At 34.0% G+C, this 18,784-nt stretch overlaps 1 pseudogene across 1 annotated transcript; it reads left to right on the plus strand.

The window, feature by feature from the left end:
- Nucleotides 1–8,708: 8,708 nt before the first annotated feature.
- On the plus strand, nt 8,709–18,576 carry LOC306857534 (glucagon-like peptide 2 receptor; annotated as a pseudogene). Its single transcript has 12 exons — nt 8,709–8,981; nt 11,312–11,408; nt 11,808–11,912; nt 12,463–12,584; nt 12,661–12,767; nt 13,190–13,346; nt 13,499–13,836; nt 14,228–14,294; nt 15,922–16,010; nt 16,100–16,238; nt 16,534–16,575; nt 17,459–18,576. The product of its transcript is annotated as a glucagon-like peptide 2 receptor (transcript).
- The last annotated feature ends 208 nt before the right edge of the window (nt 18,577–18,784 follow it).

Below are 18,784 nucleotides of genomic sequence, written 5' to 3' on the forward strand. Positions count from 1 at the left end.
TTTTTTTAAGAATCTCATAATTTAATGTAGTTGTATTTTTCAGTGTAAATTATTTAATTTGATAACGTATAGATAATAACAATCACATTAATATAATTGAATTTATAGATGTAAGAATTGTAAGAATTGGAAATTAAAGTTAATGAGATGGCAAATGGCCTCTATAAAGGTAAAAAAAAGAAAAAAAAGAAGCCCTTGGATAACATATAAAAAACATGCAGATTTATAGCCTATGTCACAGCTGATAGAAAACCGATGAGAATATTGCATTAGAATATATAATATTTGCAAAGAAAACAAAACACACACACACAATACATATATATTTCCATTGTCCTCATTTGTAAGTCGCGAGGACAATGGAAATATATATGTATTATGTATTATATATGTATATATATGTTTTATGTGTGTGTGTGTGTGTGTGTGTGTGTGTGTGTATATATATAGGTATATATAGGTTAGATTTAGGTCGCGACGTCAGGTGACCAAAATTCAATGTCAAGCCAACGTCTAATGACAACGTTATTTGACGTCCAAGACCGACGTCAGTTGACGTTGATATTTTGTGGTTTTTAGGTTGTGTTGTGAAGTAACCAAAGTACAACGTCTAGCCAACGTCTTAAGCCAACATCACATTGATGTCAAATACTGATATATAGTCGTCAGGTATGGCAACCAAAACCCAACATCGTGTAGACGCCATAATGGTAACGTCCACACAATGTCAAATTCTAACATCATTTTACGTTGATCTTCAGTTATTTTTAGGTTGTGGCATTAACTAACCAAAATGCAATGTCTGTCCAACGTTGGAGACTGACGTTGGGTTCTGACATCAATATGACGTTGGGTTCTGACGTCAACCCGATTTTCATTTTCAACCAAAATTCAACGTTTCTCCGACGTCAATCTGACGTTATATTGACGTTCGGTGCCTGCTGGGTATATACACACATAGATAACAGTTTGCACACTTGCATGCAGTATATGATGCATAATGCTGTCAACACATCTCTCGGTTCACCTAGAGCTGAAAAAGGAAAAAAGGTTCAAAACAAAACACACACACCACATTTTAATGACTTTGCGGGCCAAACAATTTATGCATCTATCATGCAACCTGTTTACATTTTCCAGATACCACCTGTCCAGAGCACCAAACACACTTTAACCCATTTACAGCTGGCCATAAACAGTTGGAAACAAGACCTGAAAAGATTCCCCCTAGCAAAGTCATGTTTACCAAGCGTCTGAAGCACCATCACACCGAAACATAAGCATGATAAAGCTGAAACCCGAGGAAAAATTCAGCCATGAATGATTCAGTTGCACCTCTTATATATTTTCCTCAAGGGTCGAAAGTTTGCACAACATGGACACATCAGCTAATTTCACTTCAATGAGCAGATAAAACATCGCAAAGAACAGTTCAAATATATACAGGACATAGAGAGAAACCGGCTACACATAAACTAGATTTTAGGACTACAAATGAACGTTAAAGTGGAGTGCACGTGGTGTATGATTTTAAAACTGCATTACAGAGAGGTTTATGTCTATTGGCAGACTAAAAATGGAGAGATCCAGAGATGTCCCTGTAAAATTGCACAGTCCTGTGGTAAGAAATGTTGCTGTCATCTCTCCACTTACACTGCTGTTAAAATGACAAAAAAAGAAAAGCAAATTGTATCACTGAAATATTTTTTGGTTACACTTTATTTCGATAGTCCACTTTAGACATTCTACTAACTATAAGTAACTTTGTAACTACCTGTCAACTACATGTCGACTAAGTCTCATTAATTTGCAACTACATGTCTACTAACTCTCAGTAGGGTAGGTTTAGGGTTAGTAGAATAAGTTGACTTATACTTGCAAAGTTTCTAATACTCAGTATGTTGTATGCTGTGGACCCATCAGAATAAAGTGTTAGAAGATATTAAGCAGACAGTCTACTAATACTCTAATGACTGCTAGTTGACATGTAGTTGCATGTCAACTAGAATGTCAAGTTACTTACTGTTAGTAGAATGTCTAAAGTGGACTATCGAAATAAAGTGTTACCTATTTTTTTTTTAAAAAGCAATAGTTCAACCAAAAGTGAAAATTTATTCTCGCTTAGGCCATCCAGTATGTACAGTGGAGATTAGAAAACAATTTATGAACACTTGATTTTTTTTCTGAAATAATGTAATCTTCATCATTCGAAATTTGAAGGCATTTTAGTTGTGGCTATACCATGCGAGTAGAACAGTGTTTTCAAAAAAATAACCAAGGCACTTCAACAAAAACCCTTTATTTTGTGAGAGCAGCTAAATTAAATAAGAGAACAAAATTAGAGAATGGCAAATTGTAGCACAAAGAAACGTTACAAATAAAATTTCTGAAGGTTAGCGTAGTAAATAAGTAGGAAATGTAAGGCCCTTGCTTTGAATGACTTCGGCACATCTGCGGCCACAGGACATCACTAGTTTCTCACACTGTGCTGGTGTGATCTTGGTCCACTCTTCTTCCGCTGTTTCCACAGTTTGGTGACTGTAGTGGGTTTCTTAGCCATAACTTTGTCACCAAGGATTTTCCTGAGATTTTCAATCTGGCCATTTCATTATTTCAATGTTTTCAGCTTCAAGGAAGTGCATTACCCGTTTTGCTGTGTGACAGGAAACAGTGTGACAGTGTCCTGCTGAAAATTGCTGGCTGATAAACGCAGGGAAGGAACCGAATGTTGCTGCAGGATGTTCTGATACACATTTGCATTCACCTTGCCATGTATCCGTATAAGAGGTCCAGCTCCTGTTGCAGAAAACATCCCCCAAACCATGACACTTCCTCCTCCACCTTTCACTGACTTCTTTACACACTTTGGATTCAGTCTTTCCCCAGTTTGATGATGAGCATAATGTTTCCCATTGGATCCAAATAAATTAACTTGCTCTCTTCACTAAAGTGAACTCTGGACCAGTTCTCCTCTCTCCACACAACATGCTCCTCAGCAAAGGTTAGTTTAGCCTTTTGATTCTTTCTGCTGATGAGAGGCTTGGTCATTGCAGAGTGGGCTCTCAGTTCAAATTCTCTTAAATGTTGAGACACTGAATGCCAAGACAGATCCTTACCCTGTTCAGCGCTGAACTGGCAAGCAATTCCAGCTGCAGTGTTGAACCGATTCCCCATTGAGAGTCTCTGCATTATCCTGTCTTCTCATGCATTTGTCTTTTGTGGGCAACTAGCCTTTTTGGGGGACTTGAATGAGTTAGTGACATTGTAAAGATGCAATATTCTAGAAATCACAGATTTGGAACAACTTCTTTTGCTATAGCTGCTGTTGGCCTTTATCTGGACAACCTGCTGTCGGAGAGTTTCAGTCACTTTAGAAAGGCTCACCATCTTGCAAAATCATTGAAAACTGTAAAGTTAGGCTGCCAGTTAAAAAGGATTTGTCAACTAATTAAGGAAATTAGCTCGAGGTGCCAGATTAACACCAATAACTGATATGTATCTGTAAGTGTTCTCTAATTTTGATCCGAATTCTTTTTCAAACATCTCATTTAAGTCTTTTTAAATTGTGCTTCAGAATATATTTAACTCATGAAATGTGCTTAAAAATGGCACTTTTACTCCTGTTAGGATAACTTAAAATAGGACTAAGCAGTGACCTCGAAATATAGGAAATTGCAGGTTGTTTTTTTGGTCTCCACTGTAGATGAGTTTGTTTCCTCATCAGATTTGGAGAAATGTAGCATTGCATCACTTGCTCACCAATGGATCCTCTGCAGTGAATGGGTGCCATCAGAATGAGAGTCTAAACAGCTGATAAAATTACTCGCAAAGTGGCAAGGACCGTTTGTGGTAACACGGCGAGTAGATCTCGATTATGAGGTTGAACGAACGGACAGGGGTGATTCACATTAAATTTATCATCTCAACCTGTTGAAACGCTGGCAGGAGGAGACCTCAGTTGAGCTAGCAGTGGCCGTTTCGGCAGAGGAGAATCTCGGGCCAGAAGCAGCAATCAAAGTCGGTCCGCTTGCTCTGGTCCCCGGGGGAGATCATCTCTCGCCGCTGCAGCTCGCTGATGTAGCTTTTGGTCAGCAGTGGCTTTTGCCTTGGAACTCTCCCATGGATGCCATTTTTGCCCGGTCTCTTTCTTATTGTTGAATCATGAACACCGACCTTAATTGAGGCAAGTGAGGCCTGCAGTTCTTTAGATGTTGTTCTGGGTTCTTTTATGACCTCCTGGATGAGTCGTTGTTGCACTGTTGGAGTAATTTTGGTAGGCCAGCCAATCCTGGGAAGGTTCACCACTGTTCCAAGTTTTTTTCATTTGTAGATAATGGCTCTGACCGTGGTTCGCTCGAGTCCCAAAGCCTTATAAATGGCTTTATAACCCTTTCCAGACTGATACATGTCAACTATTTTGTTTCTCACCTGTTCTTGAATTTCTTTAGGTCGCGGCATGATGTGTTGCTATTTAAGCATGCTTTACTTTGTCAGACAGGTTCTATTGAAGTAATTTCTTGATTCAACAGGTCTGGCAGTTATCGGGCTTGGGTTTGGCTAGTGAAATTTAACTCAGCTTTCTAAAATAAGGTGGTTAATCACAGTTCATTCATGATTTAACAGGAGGGGGCAATTAATTTTTCATGTAGGGCCAGATAGGTTTGGACAGCTTTTTTCCCTTAATAAATGAGATCATCATTTAAAAAAAGCATTTTGTATTTACTTGCATTACCTTTGGGTAATATTAAAATTTGTTAATAAACCTTTTCTCGGCACTGTGTATATATATATTTATATATATATATGTATATATATATACCTGTATATATATATCCTGTTCATTAGATCAGTAAAATGTAAAATGCGACAGAGCTGAGACTTTAAGCAGAAAGTAAAGTAATTTTATTACCACATCTAGTTTTCCTCTAATAACATCCATCAATAATAACATGATTATCAAGAGTCAGCCATGCAATGGATGCCAAACTCCAAAGCGCAGTTATAAACTGCTTAAATCACTGTTTTCAGTCAGATTTACTGAATAGAAAGTGCTGTTTGTGTGTCTGTAGCTGTATGTAGAACAGATGTCTCTTTCAAACAATGGGTGTAGTTCGTTTTGATATTTTGTTACTTCATAAAAGCCTATTGTGAAATATTTTGCTGAAAAAATAAGTTTATAGTGCTTTTTCAATTTTTCAATCGTTTTCAGTCTTTTGCAATGCCAGAACTTTACTTGGATTTATGTTTCTCGCATGTAATATGAACACCAAAGTAAATGTGCTTTGTGAAACAAGCATATAACCAAGATTTCAAATGTTGGTTTTAAAAGAGAAAACTACTGTAGAATCTCCTGTTGTTGCAGACTTTTTTGCCAAATTTGTTAGCGTTAGCCTCATTAAGCTAATGGCTGTGGTGTGAAATGTTCATATAATGCAAAGTAAACCTAAAAGTTTGATTTTATGTGTCATGATAGTTGGGTGATTCATTAGTGATATTTAATTGTCTTCCTGAAGTTTAGATGTTACCATGTGGTTGTTCGCATGGTCGCTGCTCAGTGTTTACATACAGCGTCACGCACCTCATAGGCGCTAATGCACTCATTTATCACTGTGATGTGCTGGAGATGAACATGCGGCGTGTGCCTGAAGTCAACACACAAGCACTATGTGCATAGTTGCCCTGGTCATGTCCTGATGGGAAATAAAATAGCCTGGAAAAAAACTAGGAAAAATTACTCTCAAGGTCATTTGGAATCCAACTCGAGAGATTTACGAGTCTGAGTTGCACTGTTATACATGCTTCCCCTCTCTCTACCAGCAACCCCTGCGTTTACATATAGTGCGAAGTGTAAGTAGAAGTATTGATGAAATAGTGATTTATTTTCCACTGGCCTACTGTGCTCTTTTAAAACATACACTACCACACCAAAACTTTGGAATAATATTGTAAAATATTATTACAATTCAAAAAAGCTGTTTTCTATCTGAATATGCTGTAAAATGTCATTTCCCTGTGATCAAAGCTGAATTTTCAGCATCATTACCCCAGTCAGTATCACATGATTCTTCAGTAATCACTCTAATATGCTGATGTGCTGCTCAAGAAACTTTTCTGATTATTATCAATCATTTTATCAATATTATCAATATCAATCAATAACAGTTGTGCTGCTGAATTTTTTTTTTTTTTTTTTTTTAGGGAAACTGTGATACATTTACATTCAAAAGTTTGCGATAAGGAGTTTTCCTAATTAAATAAACACTCATTCACCAACGATTACATTGATCAAAAGTGCCAGTAAAGACATTTATAATTTTACAAAAGATTTCTGTTTCAAATAAATGCTGTTCTTTTGAATTTTCTATTCATCAAAGAATCCTGAGAAATAAAATGTATCATGGATTCCACAAAATTATTCGGCTGTTTTCAACACTGATAATAATCAGAAATGTTTCTTGAGCAGCAAATCAGCATATTAGAGTGATTTCTGTGACATTTCATGTGACACTGAAGACTGGAGTAATGATGCTGAAAATTCAGGTTTGAACACAGGAAAAAATTACATTTTAAATACATTCACATAGAAAACAGCTATTTTAAACTTAAAAAATATTTCACAATTTTTACTGTATTTTTAATTTTTTTCCAAATAAATACAGTCTCAGTTAGAAGAAGAGACATCTTTAAAAAAAAATAAAAAATAAATGAATTGACCAGCAGTGTATATCTTTCATCATATAGCAGTTCTGATTTGGCTAATTTTGAAGCTCTTGATGTTAAACACGGCTGTCAGTGATGTAAGAGTTAGTTCGATGTTTCTGCGCATTTGTTTATCATATGTTCTGTTTTGTATATCTGTGGCTCATCTTGACCCTGTGAGAGAGATCATGAGAACTCACTTCAGCTTCAGACTGTCAGACTGCACAAGTTCATTGCCCATTTTTTTACATCTACAGGACACGTAGCTTCAAACGCAGGAAAGCTGACCGGACACATGCATGCAGCAGTCGTGATTCACTTTCATACAGATGGACACTTTGTCACAGGAATTAAGAATCAAACTATTTACTTCATGAGCAGAGAGGTTGTTCATTAAACTATTAGGTTTCAAAATGACAAATTCACAGGGATCATCATTTGAATATCTTAATAGAAGCTGCTTAAGATGTTCCTCAAATTCTCAGAAGTCTTCTCTACACTTGAGGTGAGCTCTTACATGTAAGTATTTCATCTTCATTTGATCTTTAATTCATTGTTCATTGGTTTCAACTGCATTAGTAACTCCTTTGCAAAGTGATACTAATCTTTACTTAAGAGATTTAGATATTAATAGCAGTGGAAGATGTTGATATTTTAATATATGCATAATGTGCATGTCATTAAAGTGGAAAAAGCAAATGCAAATGTACAAGTTTGTCTGATGATGATGTGAATGTTGCATTAATGCATGCCAGTCAATTTACTTCAATTTTGTTAATGCATCGTAATTGACTTCCTGAATGAAGAACATTAAATTCCTATCCCTATTAGTAGACTTTGTTAAAAGTGAATAATTGTATATTATGGCAGGTAATTATCCTAACGAGTGAAGTGCTTACATGCTGCTGAAGGTCTAGTGAAGTTAGTTTCTATTAGCTTGGGCTGCGGTACAATAAGAGCAGAGGCGTCTGGTGTTATTTATTAGTTTTATTTGACAAATGGCTGGCACATAACAAGGTGAGTTTAGTTCGAAGACCAACCCATAAGCTTTTAGATGATGGCTGGCTCATAACAGTGATTTACTGTGATATAAGCAAATTTATGACTGGTACTTTCCACAAATGTGGTACGGCTTGATGTCCTATTCATGCATTTTATTAATATTTTGACAAATGTAGTGTCGACTGCAGTCCACAAGCTAAAAAATTCAACCCTGTTGCCCAAGTTATTGTAAGAGAAAATGATCAAACTGATATTATTTTTTTTCAATTTATTTCAAATGTAAATTTATCAGGAGCTTCAAGCCAACTTTTCGTCCCAAAACATGCCCTTAATAAGTTAAAGTTTTGAAACTGTGTTACTGTTTCTGGCATATTGTTGCAGTTGTTTTAATTAGTTTTTAATGTTAAAAATGTACTTGTTTAATTGTTATGCTAAAAAAAGCATTTCAAATCTTCTACATGTTAGTAACAGGGTTAAAATTCAACCAAATCGGAAACAAAACAGCTTGTATAATATTTAACGATATCACTTGAACATTTTCTGAAGTTTAAGCACCTCTTTTTACTGGTCTTTTATTTTATTTCTTTTTATTTATTATTATTATTATTATTTTGGTTGTTGAATAAAAATGTTTTGTGCCCTACGTGGAACGTGTTACTTCTTCGTTTTTTGTTTTTTATCTATTTATTTTAATTATAGTCCTAAAGCCTTTTGAAATCATTTTTGTTCTTGCATTTTATATTTTGCAGCTGCATTAAAATGAAGCTGACTCTGTGACCAATATCTCTTTCTCTCCCATGTTCCTACGGTTTTGATGATCTAATAATACATATGAAACTATTGATGAAAATGCTCAGATGCTGTAACTGAATTGTTCTCTTTAAAACCTGTGTATGCTTTGTGTTTCATAAGCCGTAACAGTGAAGTTCTCATCTCTTGCCTTATCTTGATTGGCTGGGAAGGGCCAGAAGGGAAGCAGGACTGAGTGAAGCAGCGCAGATGCTCTCATTTGGAGATTAGGCAACAGAAGGACCGGAGTGTGTGAACTCTGAGGCTCCCGCTCTCATCCAGACCAGAGCAGCCGCATCGGATGATCAACAGGAAATCCAGCTTGAGGACAGGAAACACTATGAGTGAGAGGAGCTGCGGTGGCCTGAGGGACACGGTGTGACGTGCTGGAGCTCTGTTCATGGACAGGTGAATATTGAGCCATGCTCATGCTGCTCATGGAGAGAAGAGTTCAGCTCTGGGTTCTTATTGTGCTTCTCTACAGCGGCCAGGTGAGCCAATGACATTCACACATACGTCTCTGCACATCACTGTCAAATGACTTCAGAAAGTTTCATTTTATACTTTTTAGCTTTACAAACTGTGGTTAATACACTGTTTTACAAGAAAATACTGTTTCAGTCTTTACTTCAGTTGAGTATATTTTCTTGGTATTTATTTGTGAAATATACTAGCAATTTCTGAGTGAAACTTTTTTTTAGTGTAGTTGGTTAAAAAAATAACTTGAATAATTTAATAATAAAATAAGAGGTTTCTTAAGTTCCCTTTTAATTCTAAGTTATTAGGATAGTTAATAGGATAAAAAAAAAAATTCTGTAATTATGGCAAAATATTTTTCAAAGAAAATGATTGGAAGATTATACGATCTACAGATGATGTTGCATTTTACTTCTTCAAAATGTAAATCAAATTTATTTGTAATTATTTGTAAAATGAAACCATTTTCACTCAGAAAATGCTAAAGTACATCCTATAAAAATGTTTTTGTCCTAATAATTAGTTAAAAAGTAACTTGCAGTAGATGAAATAATAAAAATAGATTTGATTTTTCAAAGTTGTAAATTATTGGAACATTATAAATTATACAGAAATTTACAAGAAAATAATATTTCATGCTTAATTCAATGTATTACTTGCCGTTTCTTTGTAATTATTTAAAAAAAATTGCACTTTATGTAAAAAAATTGTTTGTGCACCGAATTTGTATCGTATATCAAATGCTATATATTGATATTATTATGAACAGATACCTAGGCATATCTCTGCCCATATGTTGTTGTTTAAGCTCTCATATAAATCCACATACCCTGAAAGTTAAGCAGACAAACATGAATCTCTGGAGATTAGCAAAGAGAAAGTTCGGCAATGTGGGAGAAACATTGCAAAATATGCTCCCGATATGATCATCTGAATGTGATTTGTCTTAAACATTTATGATGTGATTAAACATTTACGATGCAGCGCAACTTATAAAAAGGTATAAAAGAGCCTGTAAAAGGTGGACGATTTTGCAAGTTGCTATTAAAACCTGTATGAAAATATAGCCTATAGTGCTTTCTCAGTAACTGAGAAAGGGGAATCTCATATTTTCCACACACTATGAACTGAAAATTAGTAGTTTTGAAATGTACAAATTATTGTAAACTGTTATTAAAACTGATGCCACATTTCATTTTAAGCTTTTAAACTGAAAAAATGTTGTTGTTTTAAAAAAATATATATTATTGAAATGATTAAACCAATGCACAAAAGATAGATTAACAACTCTAAAATACAAAAGTGTCTGTGTGCATGTTGGTCACTTTCACAATTGTGTCAAATGTCAGCATGTAGAGTTTTGTGCAATCTTTGTGAGCTCAGTAGAGTTACAGTACATCGGAGAAGGTTATAACCCTCCCTTGTCTGTGCAGACATGATATTTCTAGGATTTGTTAACATTTAGGTGAAAGAGTAAATCTTATATATCAAATTAAACAGATTATGCTGAATCAGATGCATCAGTTGGATGCAGTAACAGGATATTATAAAACAGAAGTGAGATGTTGATTTTCAACCTCAGAATAGGGTTTTGTCCAGTAAATCCTGCTATTTGTACATAAACTATCAGATCAGGAGGATGGTGGTCATTTATAATGTGATCATTTTTATGTGCATAAAGTGCACTTGTAGTAATACAGTTCCTCATATAAATAAATGTTAGTATGGTTGGTTTTTCTATTAAAAATAGTGGCTTAAAGTATTGCTCATTTAGATTATTCACTTTAAATATTATTTAATATAGATGTACACTATTCTTATTATTAAGCTGTGTTGATATAGTAAAATCTTAAGCAGTGTTTTATTACCTCTAGCCCTAATTAATATATCATAGAAACATTAAACCCAGTATTCAGAGTATCTGAAAATGAGTAACAAGAACGCATCCAAGCAACTGAAATTCAAGAGTTGGCGTTGTAAATTAGGAAGAATGTAAATATTTATCTTTTCATTGTAGCAGAAATGAAAATGTGTTTAATATCACTTCCAATGGAAAGCACACAGCACTCCTAAGTCCTAATAAAACAAGATTCAAATTAGAAACTTCTTAAAACGCAAAATTTGACTAAAAGCTTGATTAAAGTTATTGCTAAGATATGTTTAAGAGAACAACATGGACCTTTCCTCTGAGAACATTTATAAATACTGCCATCTTGTGTTTGAAAAGGTGCCATAATCATACATCTTCATCAACCCAATGAAACCATAAGATCTCATTATGACTCACTGTGAAATACTCACACCATAACAGCCAGTAAATGTCATGTATTATGGTTTTGTAAAGGTCATGGGCTCCGTCCTGGATGATCTGATCTATAAACGTGGTGAATATCAAGAGAACTGTACACGATTCCTGAAAGCCACTTTCCCTACTGGAACTGGTGAGTGAAACCAGTTGAAATATGTATATGTATATATATATATACGAGTGGTGTGAAAAAGTGTTGACCCCCTTCCTGATTTTTTTTTTGTTGCATGATTGTCATACTTTAATGTTTCTGCTCATCAAACAAATGTAACTATTAATCAAAGATAACACAAGTAAACACAACATGCAGTTTTTGAATTTAGTTTTTTATTATGAAGGGAAAACAAAATCCAAACCCACATGGCCCTGTGTGAAAAAGTACTTGCCCCCTAAACCTAATAACCGGTTGGGCCCCCCTAGGCACACTTTTTCACACAGGGCCATGTGGGTTTGGATTTTGTTTTCCCTTCATATATATATATACATACATACATGCAGATTACATTTATCTCTTGTTCAAATCACCCTACAGGAATTTTCTGCAATGGAACATTTGATGTTTTTGCCTGTTGGCCACATTCATCTCCTGGGATTGTATCTGTACCCTGCCCTCCTTATTTACCGTGGATCAAAGAAGGTCACTTATTCTATTCCAGTTTAACACTTTTGTCTGAATATAGTTAAAAAGTTACTGAGTTGTATAATTGCATTGTGTAGCGTTACTTTCTGAACTAAAACTAAAATAATATAGTATTCATTAATTTATTATTAATATAATGCTCACCGAGGCTGCATTAATTTGAGACAGAAAAACATCAATATTGTGAATTATTATTAAAATACAAAATACCTGTTTTTGTATTGTTATATATTTAAAAATGTAGTTCTGTGTTGGCATAGCTGAGGCAACAAGTCAGTATATTAGAATGATTTCCGAAGGATCACGAGACACTGAAGACTGGAGTAATGATGATGAAAATTCAGCATTATTCGTATCGAAGAGTTATTTTATATTGTAATACTATTTTATTGTTTTTACTGTACCAAATAAATGAAGTCTTGGTGAACAGAAGAGACTTCATTCAAAAACATAAAAAAATCCTAATGATTCCAAATGTTTGACTGATAATGTATCATTTTCTAATTAGATACTGTAAACATAAGAAATTTATGGTGGTCATTTTTAGGTGCTACTGGAAACGTGTACAAGGAATGCACAGTCAACGGGACCTGGAAAACTGAGGAGAATACCAGCACCGTATGGAGAAATCAGTCAGAGTGTGAAAACCATAATTTTTTCAAGTCTGAGGTGAATATTTCTACCATACATTACAAGTATGATTTCCGTCACATATGAATTTTACAATTGTATCCTGCATCCACAGGAAGAAGAAGTGTTTCGGCAGTCTGTGCTGAGAGTCTTGTCCATTGTAGGATACTCGCTGTCATTTTCCTCTCTTTGCTTGGCTGTTCTGATCATGAGTCTTCTGAGGTGAGCGGTGTTCTGCAGGGCTCGCTGTTTGGTCCCCTTATGTTTCTTAGTACTTTAAGATAGCTTGCAACAATGGTTTCCTTCACTATTTCTCATAACATTTTAATCATAATCTCACTGGTGGATTCTGTGCCATTAGTCATACAGATGACGGCAAACCATTGAATAATTTTGGAATGTAGACATTCTATCCTGTTCACTATGTTGACATTTAGCCAATGTTCTCTGTCACTGTACTTACATAATTAGATTTATTTTTGTACTTATATTTCCAAGCTTTGTTTTCATTAATCAAATAGATTCCATTCTGTCCTGTCCGGTCATTTATTCTGTTCCAGCCCAGAGCTGGCTCCAGATATCTGATATCCTAATTTTATTTGTCCCCGACCAAGAAATAAATGATTTTTACCTGTTGTTTTCAGGAAGCTTCACTGTACGAGGAACTACATCCACATGAATCTCTTTGTATCATTCATATTTAGAGCAATAGCAGTAATTATCAAGGAGGTTATATTACAAGTTGTGTATGCCAACCTGCCTAGGGATGAGATCGGATGGAACAGCTACACAAAATCTACGGTACAGAAACTTTTGTTTATGTGTCTGTTTTTTAGTTTTGTGGAATTATTTCAAGGAATTACATCTGAGCAAGTCTACAAAACTTCCTGAATGTTTTTTCAAAAAACAAAAAAGACGAGACAAATGCAGTAATATAAATGTCAACCTTCCAGATTTCATTCGTCTGCAAGGCCTCAAAGGTGTTGCTGGAATATTTTGTTGGGTGTAATTACTTCTGGCTGTTAGTGGAGGCGATATTCCTGCATACGCTGCTGTTCACTGCTGTTCTGACCAGGAATAGACTTCTTAAGAAATACATGATTATAGGATGGGGTGAGGCTTGTTTTTACTACATAAAAATACTCTTTACTTTTTATTTTCTTTAAAAATATGTCATACATTTAATTATGACTTATTCATTCTCCGACTTTATCCAATGAACTCATTCAGGAACTCCATTACTGTTTGTGATTCCCTGGACTGTTGCCAAAACGTTGTATGAAAATAAAAGGTATGTGCCAGTTATACTTCTGATTCATACTTTAGAAATAAGTTTTTTATGTAATACATAAAATAATTTGAGTGAGGAGGTATTTTATGGTGGAAGAAATATTCTTGGTAATGATATGCACTGAAAAGATTAACTTTAAAACAATTTTCACTTAAATTAATATGAAATTTCACAAATAATTACTTTTACTGAAATTGTATTTTCTTGTTATATGTACTCCAGTAATCTTCAAAAACGTTCTCATGCACATAAAACTAAACACAAGTGTTTATATTATATAATGACATTCTATTTATTAATAAATAATAGTAACTATAGTTAAAAAAAGAAAGGTAAATCATTTATGTATTATTTATGCCTTAAAAAAATCATATGTTTCCTTTTTCTAAAGCTGTTGGTTAAATAACATCAGATGGATCTGGTGGATAATTAGAGGCCCAATAACATTATCAGTGATTGTGAGTATAATGCCTTATGAATTTCATTTAAAATGGCTTTTTTCTTTTGTAGTTGTTTTCTTTTGATGCCATATTTAATATGAAGACTGTGGAAGGAGAAAAGCAGGGTTAGTTGGTTTACATCTGTTCTGCTGTCATGCTGTAATGCTGATTTCACTGTAGCTGAAGCCGTTCCTCGTGTCACGTCTCATGCTGGTCACGAGCTCATGGGAAAACATGACAGTTACAGTGGATCAAACCGGTCGTTCTGCATCATCTCTGATTACAAGCTGTACAAGCAATGTTTCAAATGTGTTTGAACCCTTTATTATTCAGAGGCAGATAATCAGTTAATAAATGTAGGGTAGAGTAGGGGGAAACACCCCCCTTAAGGATTGTGTCATTTATTTTCAGTGAAACAAAAGTTAAATGTGTTCAGAAAAGTTATAGTTTAGTGACAATGACATAAATTATAAACCAAGTATGAAAAATGTCCAGAGTTTCCACGTTATTAGATTTTTAACAAAAATTAAATTTGTGCCAAGGGGGTGTTTTACCCCACCTATGGGGCAAAACGCCCTCATCGGTGGGGTAAAATGCCCCCCATTTTGACAAAGCAATTTGCTTTAAACATTTACAATAACATTTACAGACAGGCAGTTTTAGCTAAAAATAATAATAAAAAAAGAGAATATTTATGAATTACAAAATTATAATAGTCTGTTTGAAAAAAAAAAAAAAAAAACTAGCTACCTGATGCTAACTTTAGGTAAATCTTAAATATAAAGTCAAAATATTTCTGTTCAGAACAGAATAACTACAGTAATTGCCCCCTGGGGGCGTTTTACCCCACACACGATGTTTGAGAAAAAAAAAAGATGTAATTCTGAAAATATAATAATATTTTTATTAAATAACACGTACTCCTTATCTACAGGCCCTACTGTTCTCATATCATATAACTGTGATGTTCTACAAAACAACAAACTTTCAAACACTTTTTTATCTTACTGCTGATAATTTACTGTGAAATCCATTTTCAGTGTAAGCTTCATGGTGAAAACTTCTACATCACTCTTGTCAAAGTAGTCCATAGTTACAATACAAAATTATCTTGACTTTATCCTGTGGTTATTTTGGGAAAAAACAGTAGGGGGGCATTTTCCCCCACTCTACCCAACATGTAAAATCATAAATTTCATTATATAAATCATATAAATATATAAAAGAGTATATGTGTGTGTGTATATACTGTGTGTATATATAATGCTATATAGAGTATTAAATAATACAAACTAAATAATTGTTCAATACATGTCAAATCAGAAAATTTTACAAAACAAAAATCTATTTTGATGAAATATAGGGTATTAAAAATAATAAAATCAAACCTTAATTTACACCCAATCATGCAAAAAAATAATAATAATAAAAAATTGGTGGATTGTCAGTTAATAAACATACATGTGAAATCAAATAAAACTTTTGTAATTAATTTCAGTTAAATTAAATCAATTTTGATTAAATATAGAGTAAAAAAATTAATTAAAAAATCAATATTTAATTACCACAAAAACATACTTATAAGGAAATATGAATCAAACACAAGTAAAATGTTGATCTAATCATACACTCACTTGTCTTTCAGGTCATTTTTTGCATTTTTCTTAAAATCATCAGACTTTTGCTGTCCAAGTTAAAGGCTAACCAGGAGAAGTTCACTGACTACAGATACAGGTTAGTCACTGGTTTATCTGAAATACATTTGCCCATATAAAACTGATGGTGACAAGACTCGTTTCATGTGATTTGCATCTGTTTCTCAGTCTAGCCAGAGCAACGCTTGTGTTGATTCCTCTGCTCGGGGTCCATGAGATCGTCTTTACCTTAATTATAGATGAATCAGTTGAGGGAAGCAGCCGCTACGCTCGAAACTTCGTCAATCTGACCCTGAGCTCTTTCCAGGTGACAAAATGCTTGTTTTTCCTTGGTGACTAGAACACTGAAAAAAAAAAAAAAAAATGGTTCATTCAGAAATTGGTCGTAAATTTCACAAGTGATTACTAAGGAAAGGCAAGTAATTCAAGTAATGCACTGAATTATGTGTAAAATTGAGAAAAAAATTAAATATGAAATGAAAAATGTTTTTTTTTTATAACTGTACTGTAAACTTCACTTTATGTACAACTTTGAAAAATAATTTTTTAAATTGTATTTTGACTCACCCAAACATTTATCAGTGAACTTTATTGTTCAACAGGGTCTTTTAGTTGCAGTGCTGTACTGCTTTGCAAATGGAGAGGTATGTTTGGTGAAGATATTTGAACTTTAACCCTCATAATGCATTTCAAATCTTGATACTATTTTCACATTCCTGTTCTGTTAATTTATAATTAATTTCATCAGCAACTTCTCATTAATGAGTGAATGTGAAAAAAAAATCTAAACTGGAAATGTTACTATGTTAGTGCCATGTTATTAATGCATTTACCCCTTTTTATTATTTAAAAAATGAGAAATTATTTGGAATTTATAACTACAAAAACAACAAAAAAAAGCAAAATATCTGTGAGATGAGAATTTTTTTTTCTTCGAATGTAGCATTTTATGAAATCTGAGATTTACCAGTATTAACGCCATTGGAATGAATTAAATTGAATTTGTTTAAATTTATAACTCATGATTGTTCAAAAACAGTCCAAATGTATGAAACCAACATGGTTATTTCTTACAAATCAACATTAAAACAAATATTACTCTGAAACTTTGTCAAATGAAATAAACTTGCATAAACTTTCAGATAAAAAAAAAAATAATGAATTTTTTATGCTGCAATGGTTAATAAAAAGATGTACATTTTCAGTTTATCAACAAAATTCAGTCCCAAAAGTTAGAGGCATGGGGAAAAGGCGAAATATATTTTAAGTTTTTGACACTAATATAACTTCATAAATGATTTTACAAAAAAGTATACATTTCCTGAACATGAAACATGACATTTTTATTTCACTGGTGGTTATATCTTTTAAAAAAAATCATTGTAAAAATCTGAAAAAATAAATAAAAATAAAGTATGTGTATTTTGATGGTTTTAAAGCATTTGCAAAGTTCCGTTGCCTTACTAAAAAGGTTAAGTGTGAGAATATCTTTTACCATAGACCTAACTTTGCAAACGTGTCCTCCAGGTCCAGGCTGAGCTGAAGAAGAGGTGGCAGCTGTTCGTTTCCTCCAATCACTTCGAGGTACACAACTGCTTTGCAGAAATTCACCCCAAACACCTGTGGAAGTGCTCACAAAAGAGACCCGGACAAACCACAGAACAGAGCGAATCCAATGAGGAGGGAAGCCACGCCCCCACACAGGGACATCCGCTGCAGGTGGCCGTCCAATCAGCAGAGGACGTGCTGTGTGGGCGGAGCTCCGGCCTGGAGTTTTACATGAGGAAGAGCCTCTCCAGCAGTGATGGGGAAATGACTTTAGGAGAGACGATGGAGGAGATCATAGAGGAGTTTTAACGTCTGTCATCAGCCCGTTTCAGAATATTTTTTTTTATAAATATGTAATTAAGGATGTATATATATATACTTTAACTACTGTAAATGGCTTCCATGATGTTTTTGATACCTGATTTTTGTATGTGTATATAATGCAAGGTGTTTGGATGGAGCTCCACATTCTTAGCTTAGAAATTCTCAACAAATTTCTTTTGTTGTTTATTTGAAATGGCAGTGGTCAAATTATGGCCAATTAAACAGTTTATTGAACACTTGTTCATTGAACAACAAGAGTAGTGAAAACATGGAAGGACTGTGATTGCAAACAGCCCACGTATTATGATGCTCTAATACGATATTACCTGCTTTATTATCTAGATCAATGGTTTTCAACTGGTTTTGATCACAACCAAGATTTTACATTTAGACGTTATAGGTGGTGACTCAATACAGAACCAAAACTAATGTATAAATGCCACAGAAATGTCTTGAAATTCATTAATGTTGCCATAGATCCAACAATATGTGAAATTGGTAATGTTATCACATTTGTTCTCCTAACTATGCTAGATAATAGTGTCAAATGCAATTTATTACATTTAGTATTTTTTTCTTGCATTTTGGGGTCAAATTTAAATGCAATTTAATATATTAATTTAGCTGTGTATTTTTTCCGACATTTTTTTTTTTTGTCAATGCACCAGTTGAAAGCCGTTTATTTAATTACACATTGATTTGCATCTTAATCTGCATTTTGATGTGTTTTAAAAAATTTTTTTTTTACATTGCAAAGGCAGTGCAATTAAATTAACAAAACAATTAAACAATTAACAACAAATTTCTCCCTCATTGTATGTTTATTTGGTCAAACAGCCTATTGGAAAATCCCATATCTGGAAAAACCCTCGGTGTCTTAATTTTTATGCATGTATACTAGTAATAATAGAATGCTACTCAATGTAAAACATAAGTACTACTAGTAGAATACTAAAATGAAACCGTTTGCATGACTGTTAC

The sequence above is a fragment of the Barbus barbus genome (genome assembly GCF_936440315.1).
Source record: "Barbus barbus genome assembly, chromosome: 38".
Lineage (NCBI taxonomy): Eukaryota > Metazoa > Chordata > Actinopteri > Cypriniformes > Cyprinidae > Barbus > Barbus barbus.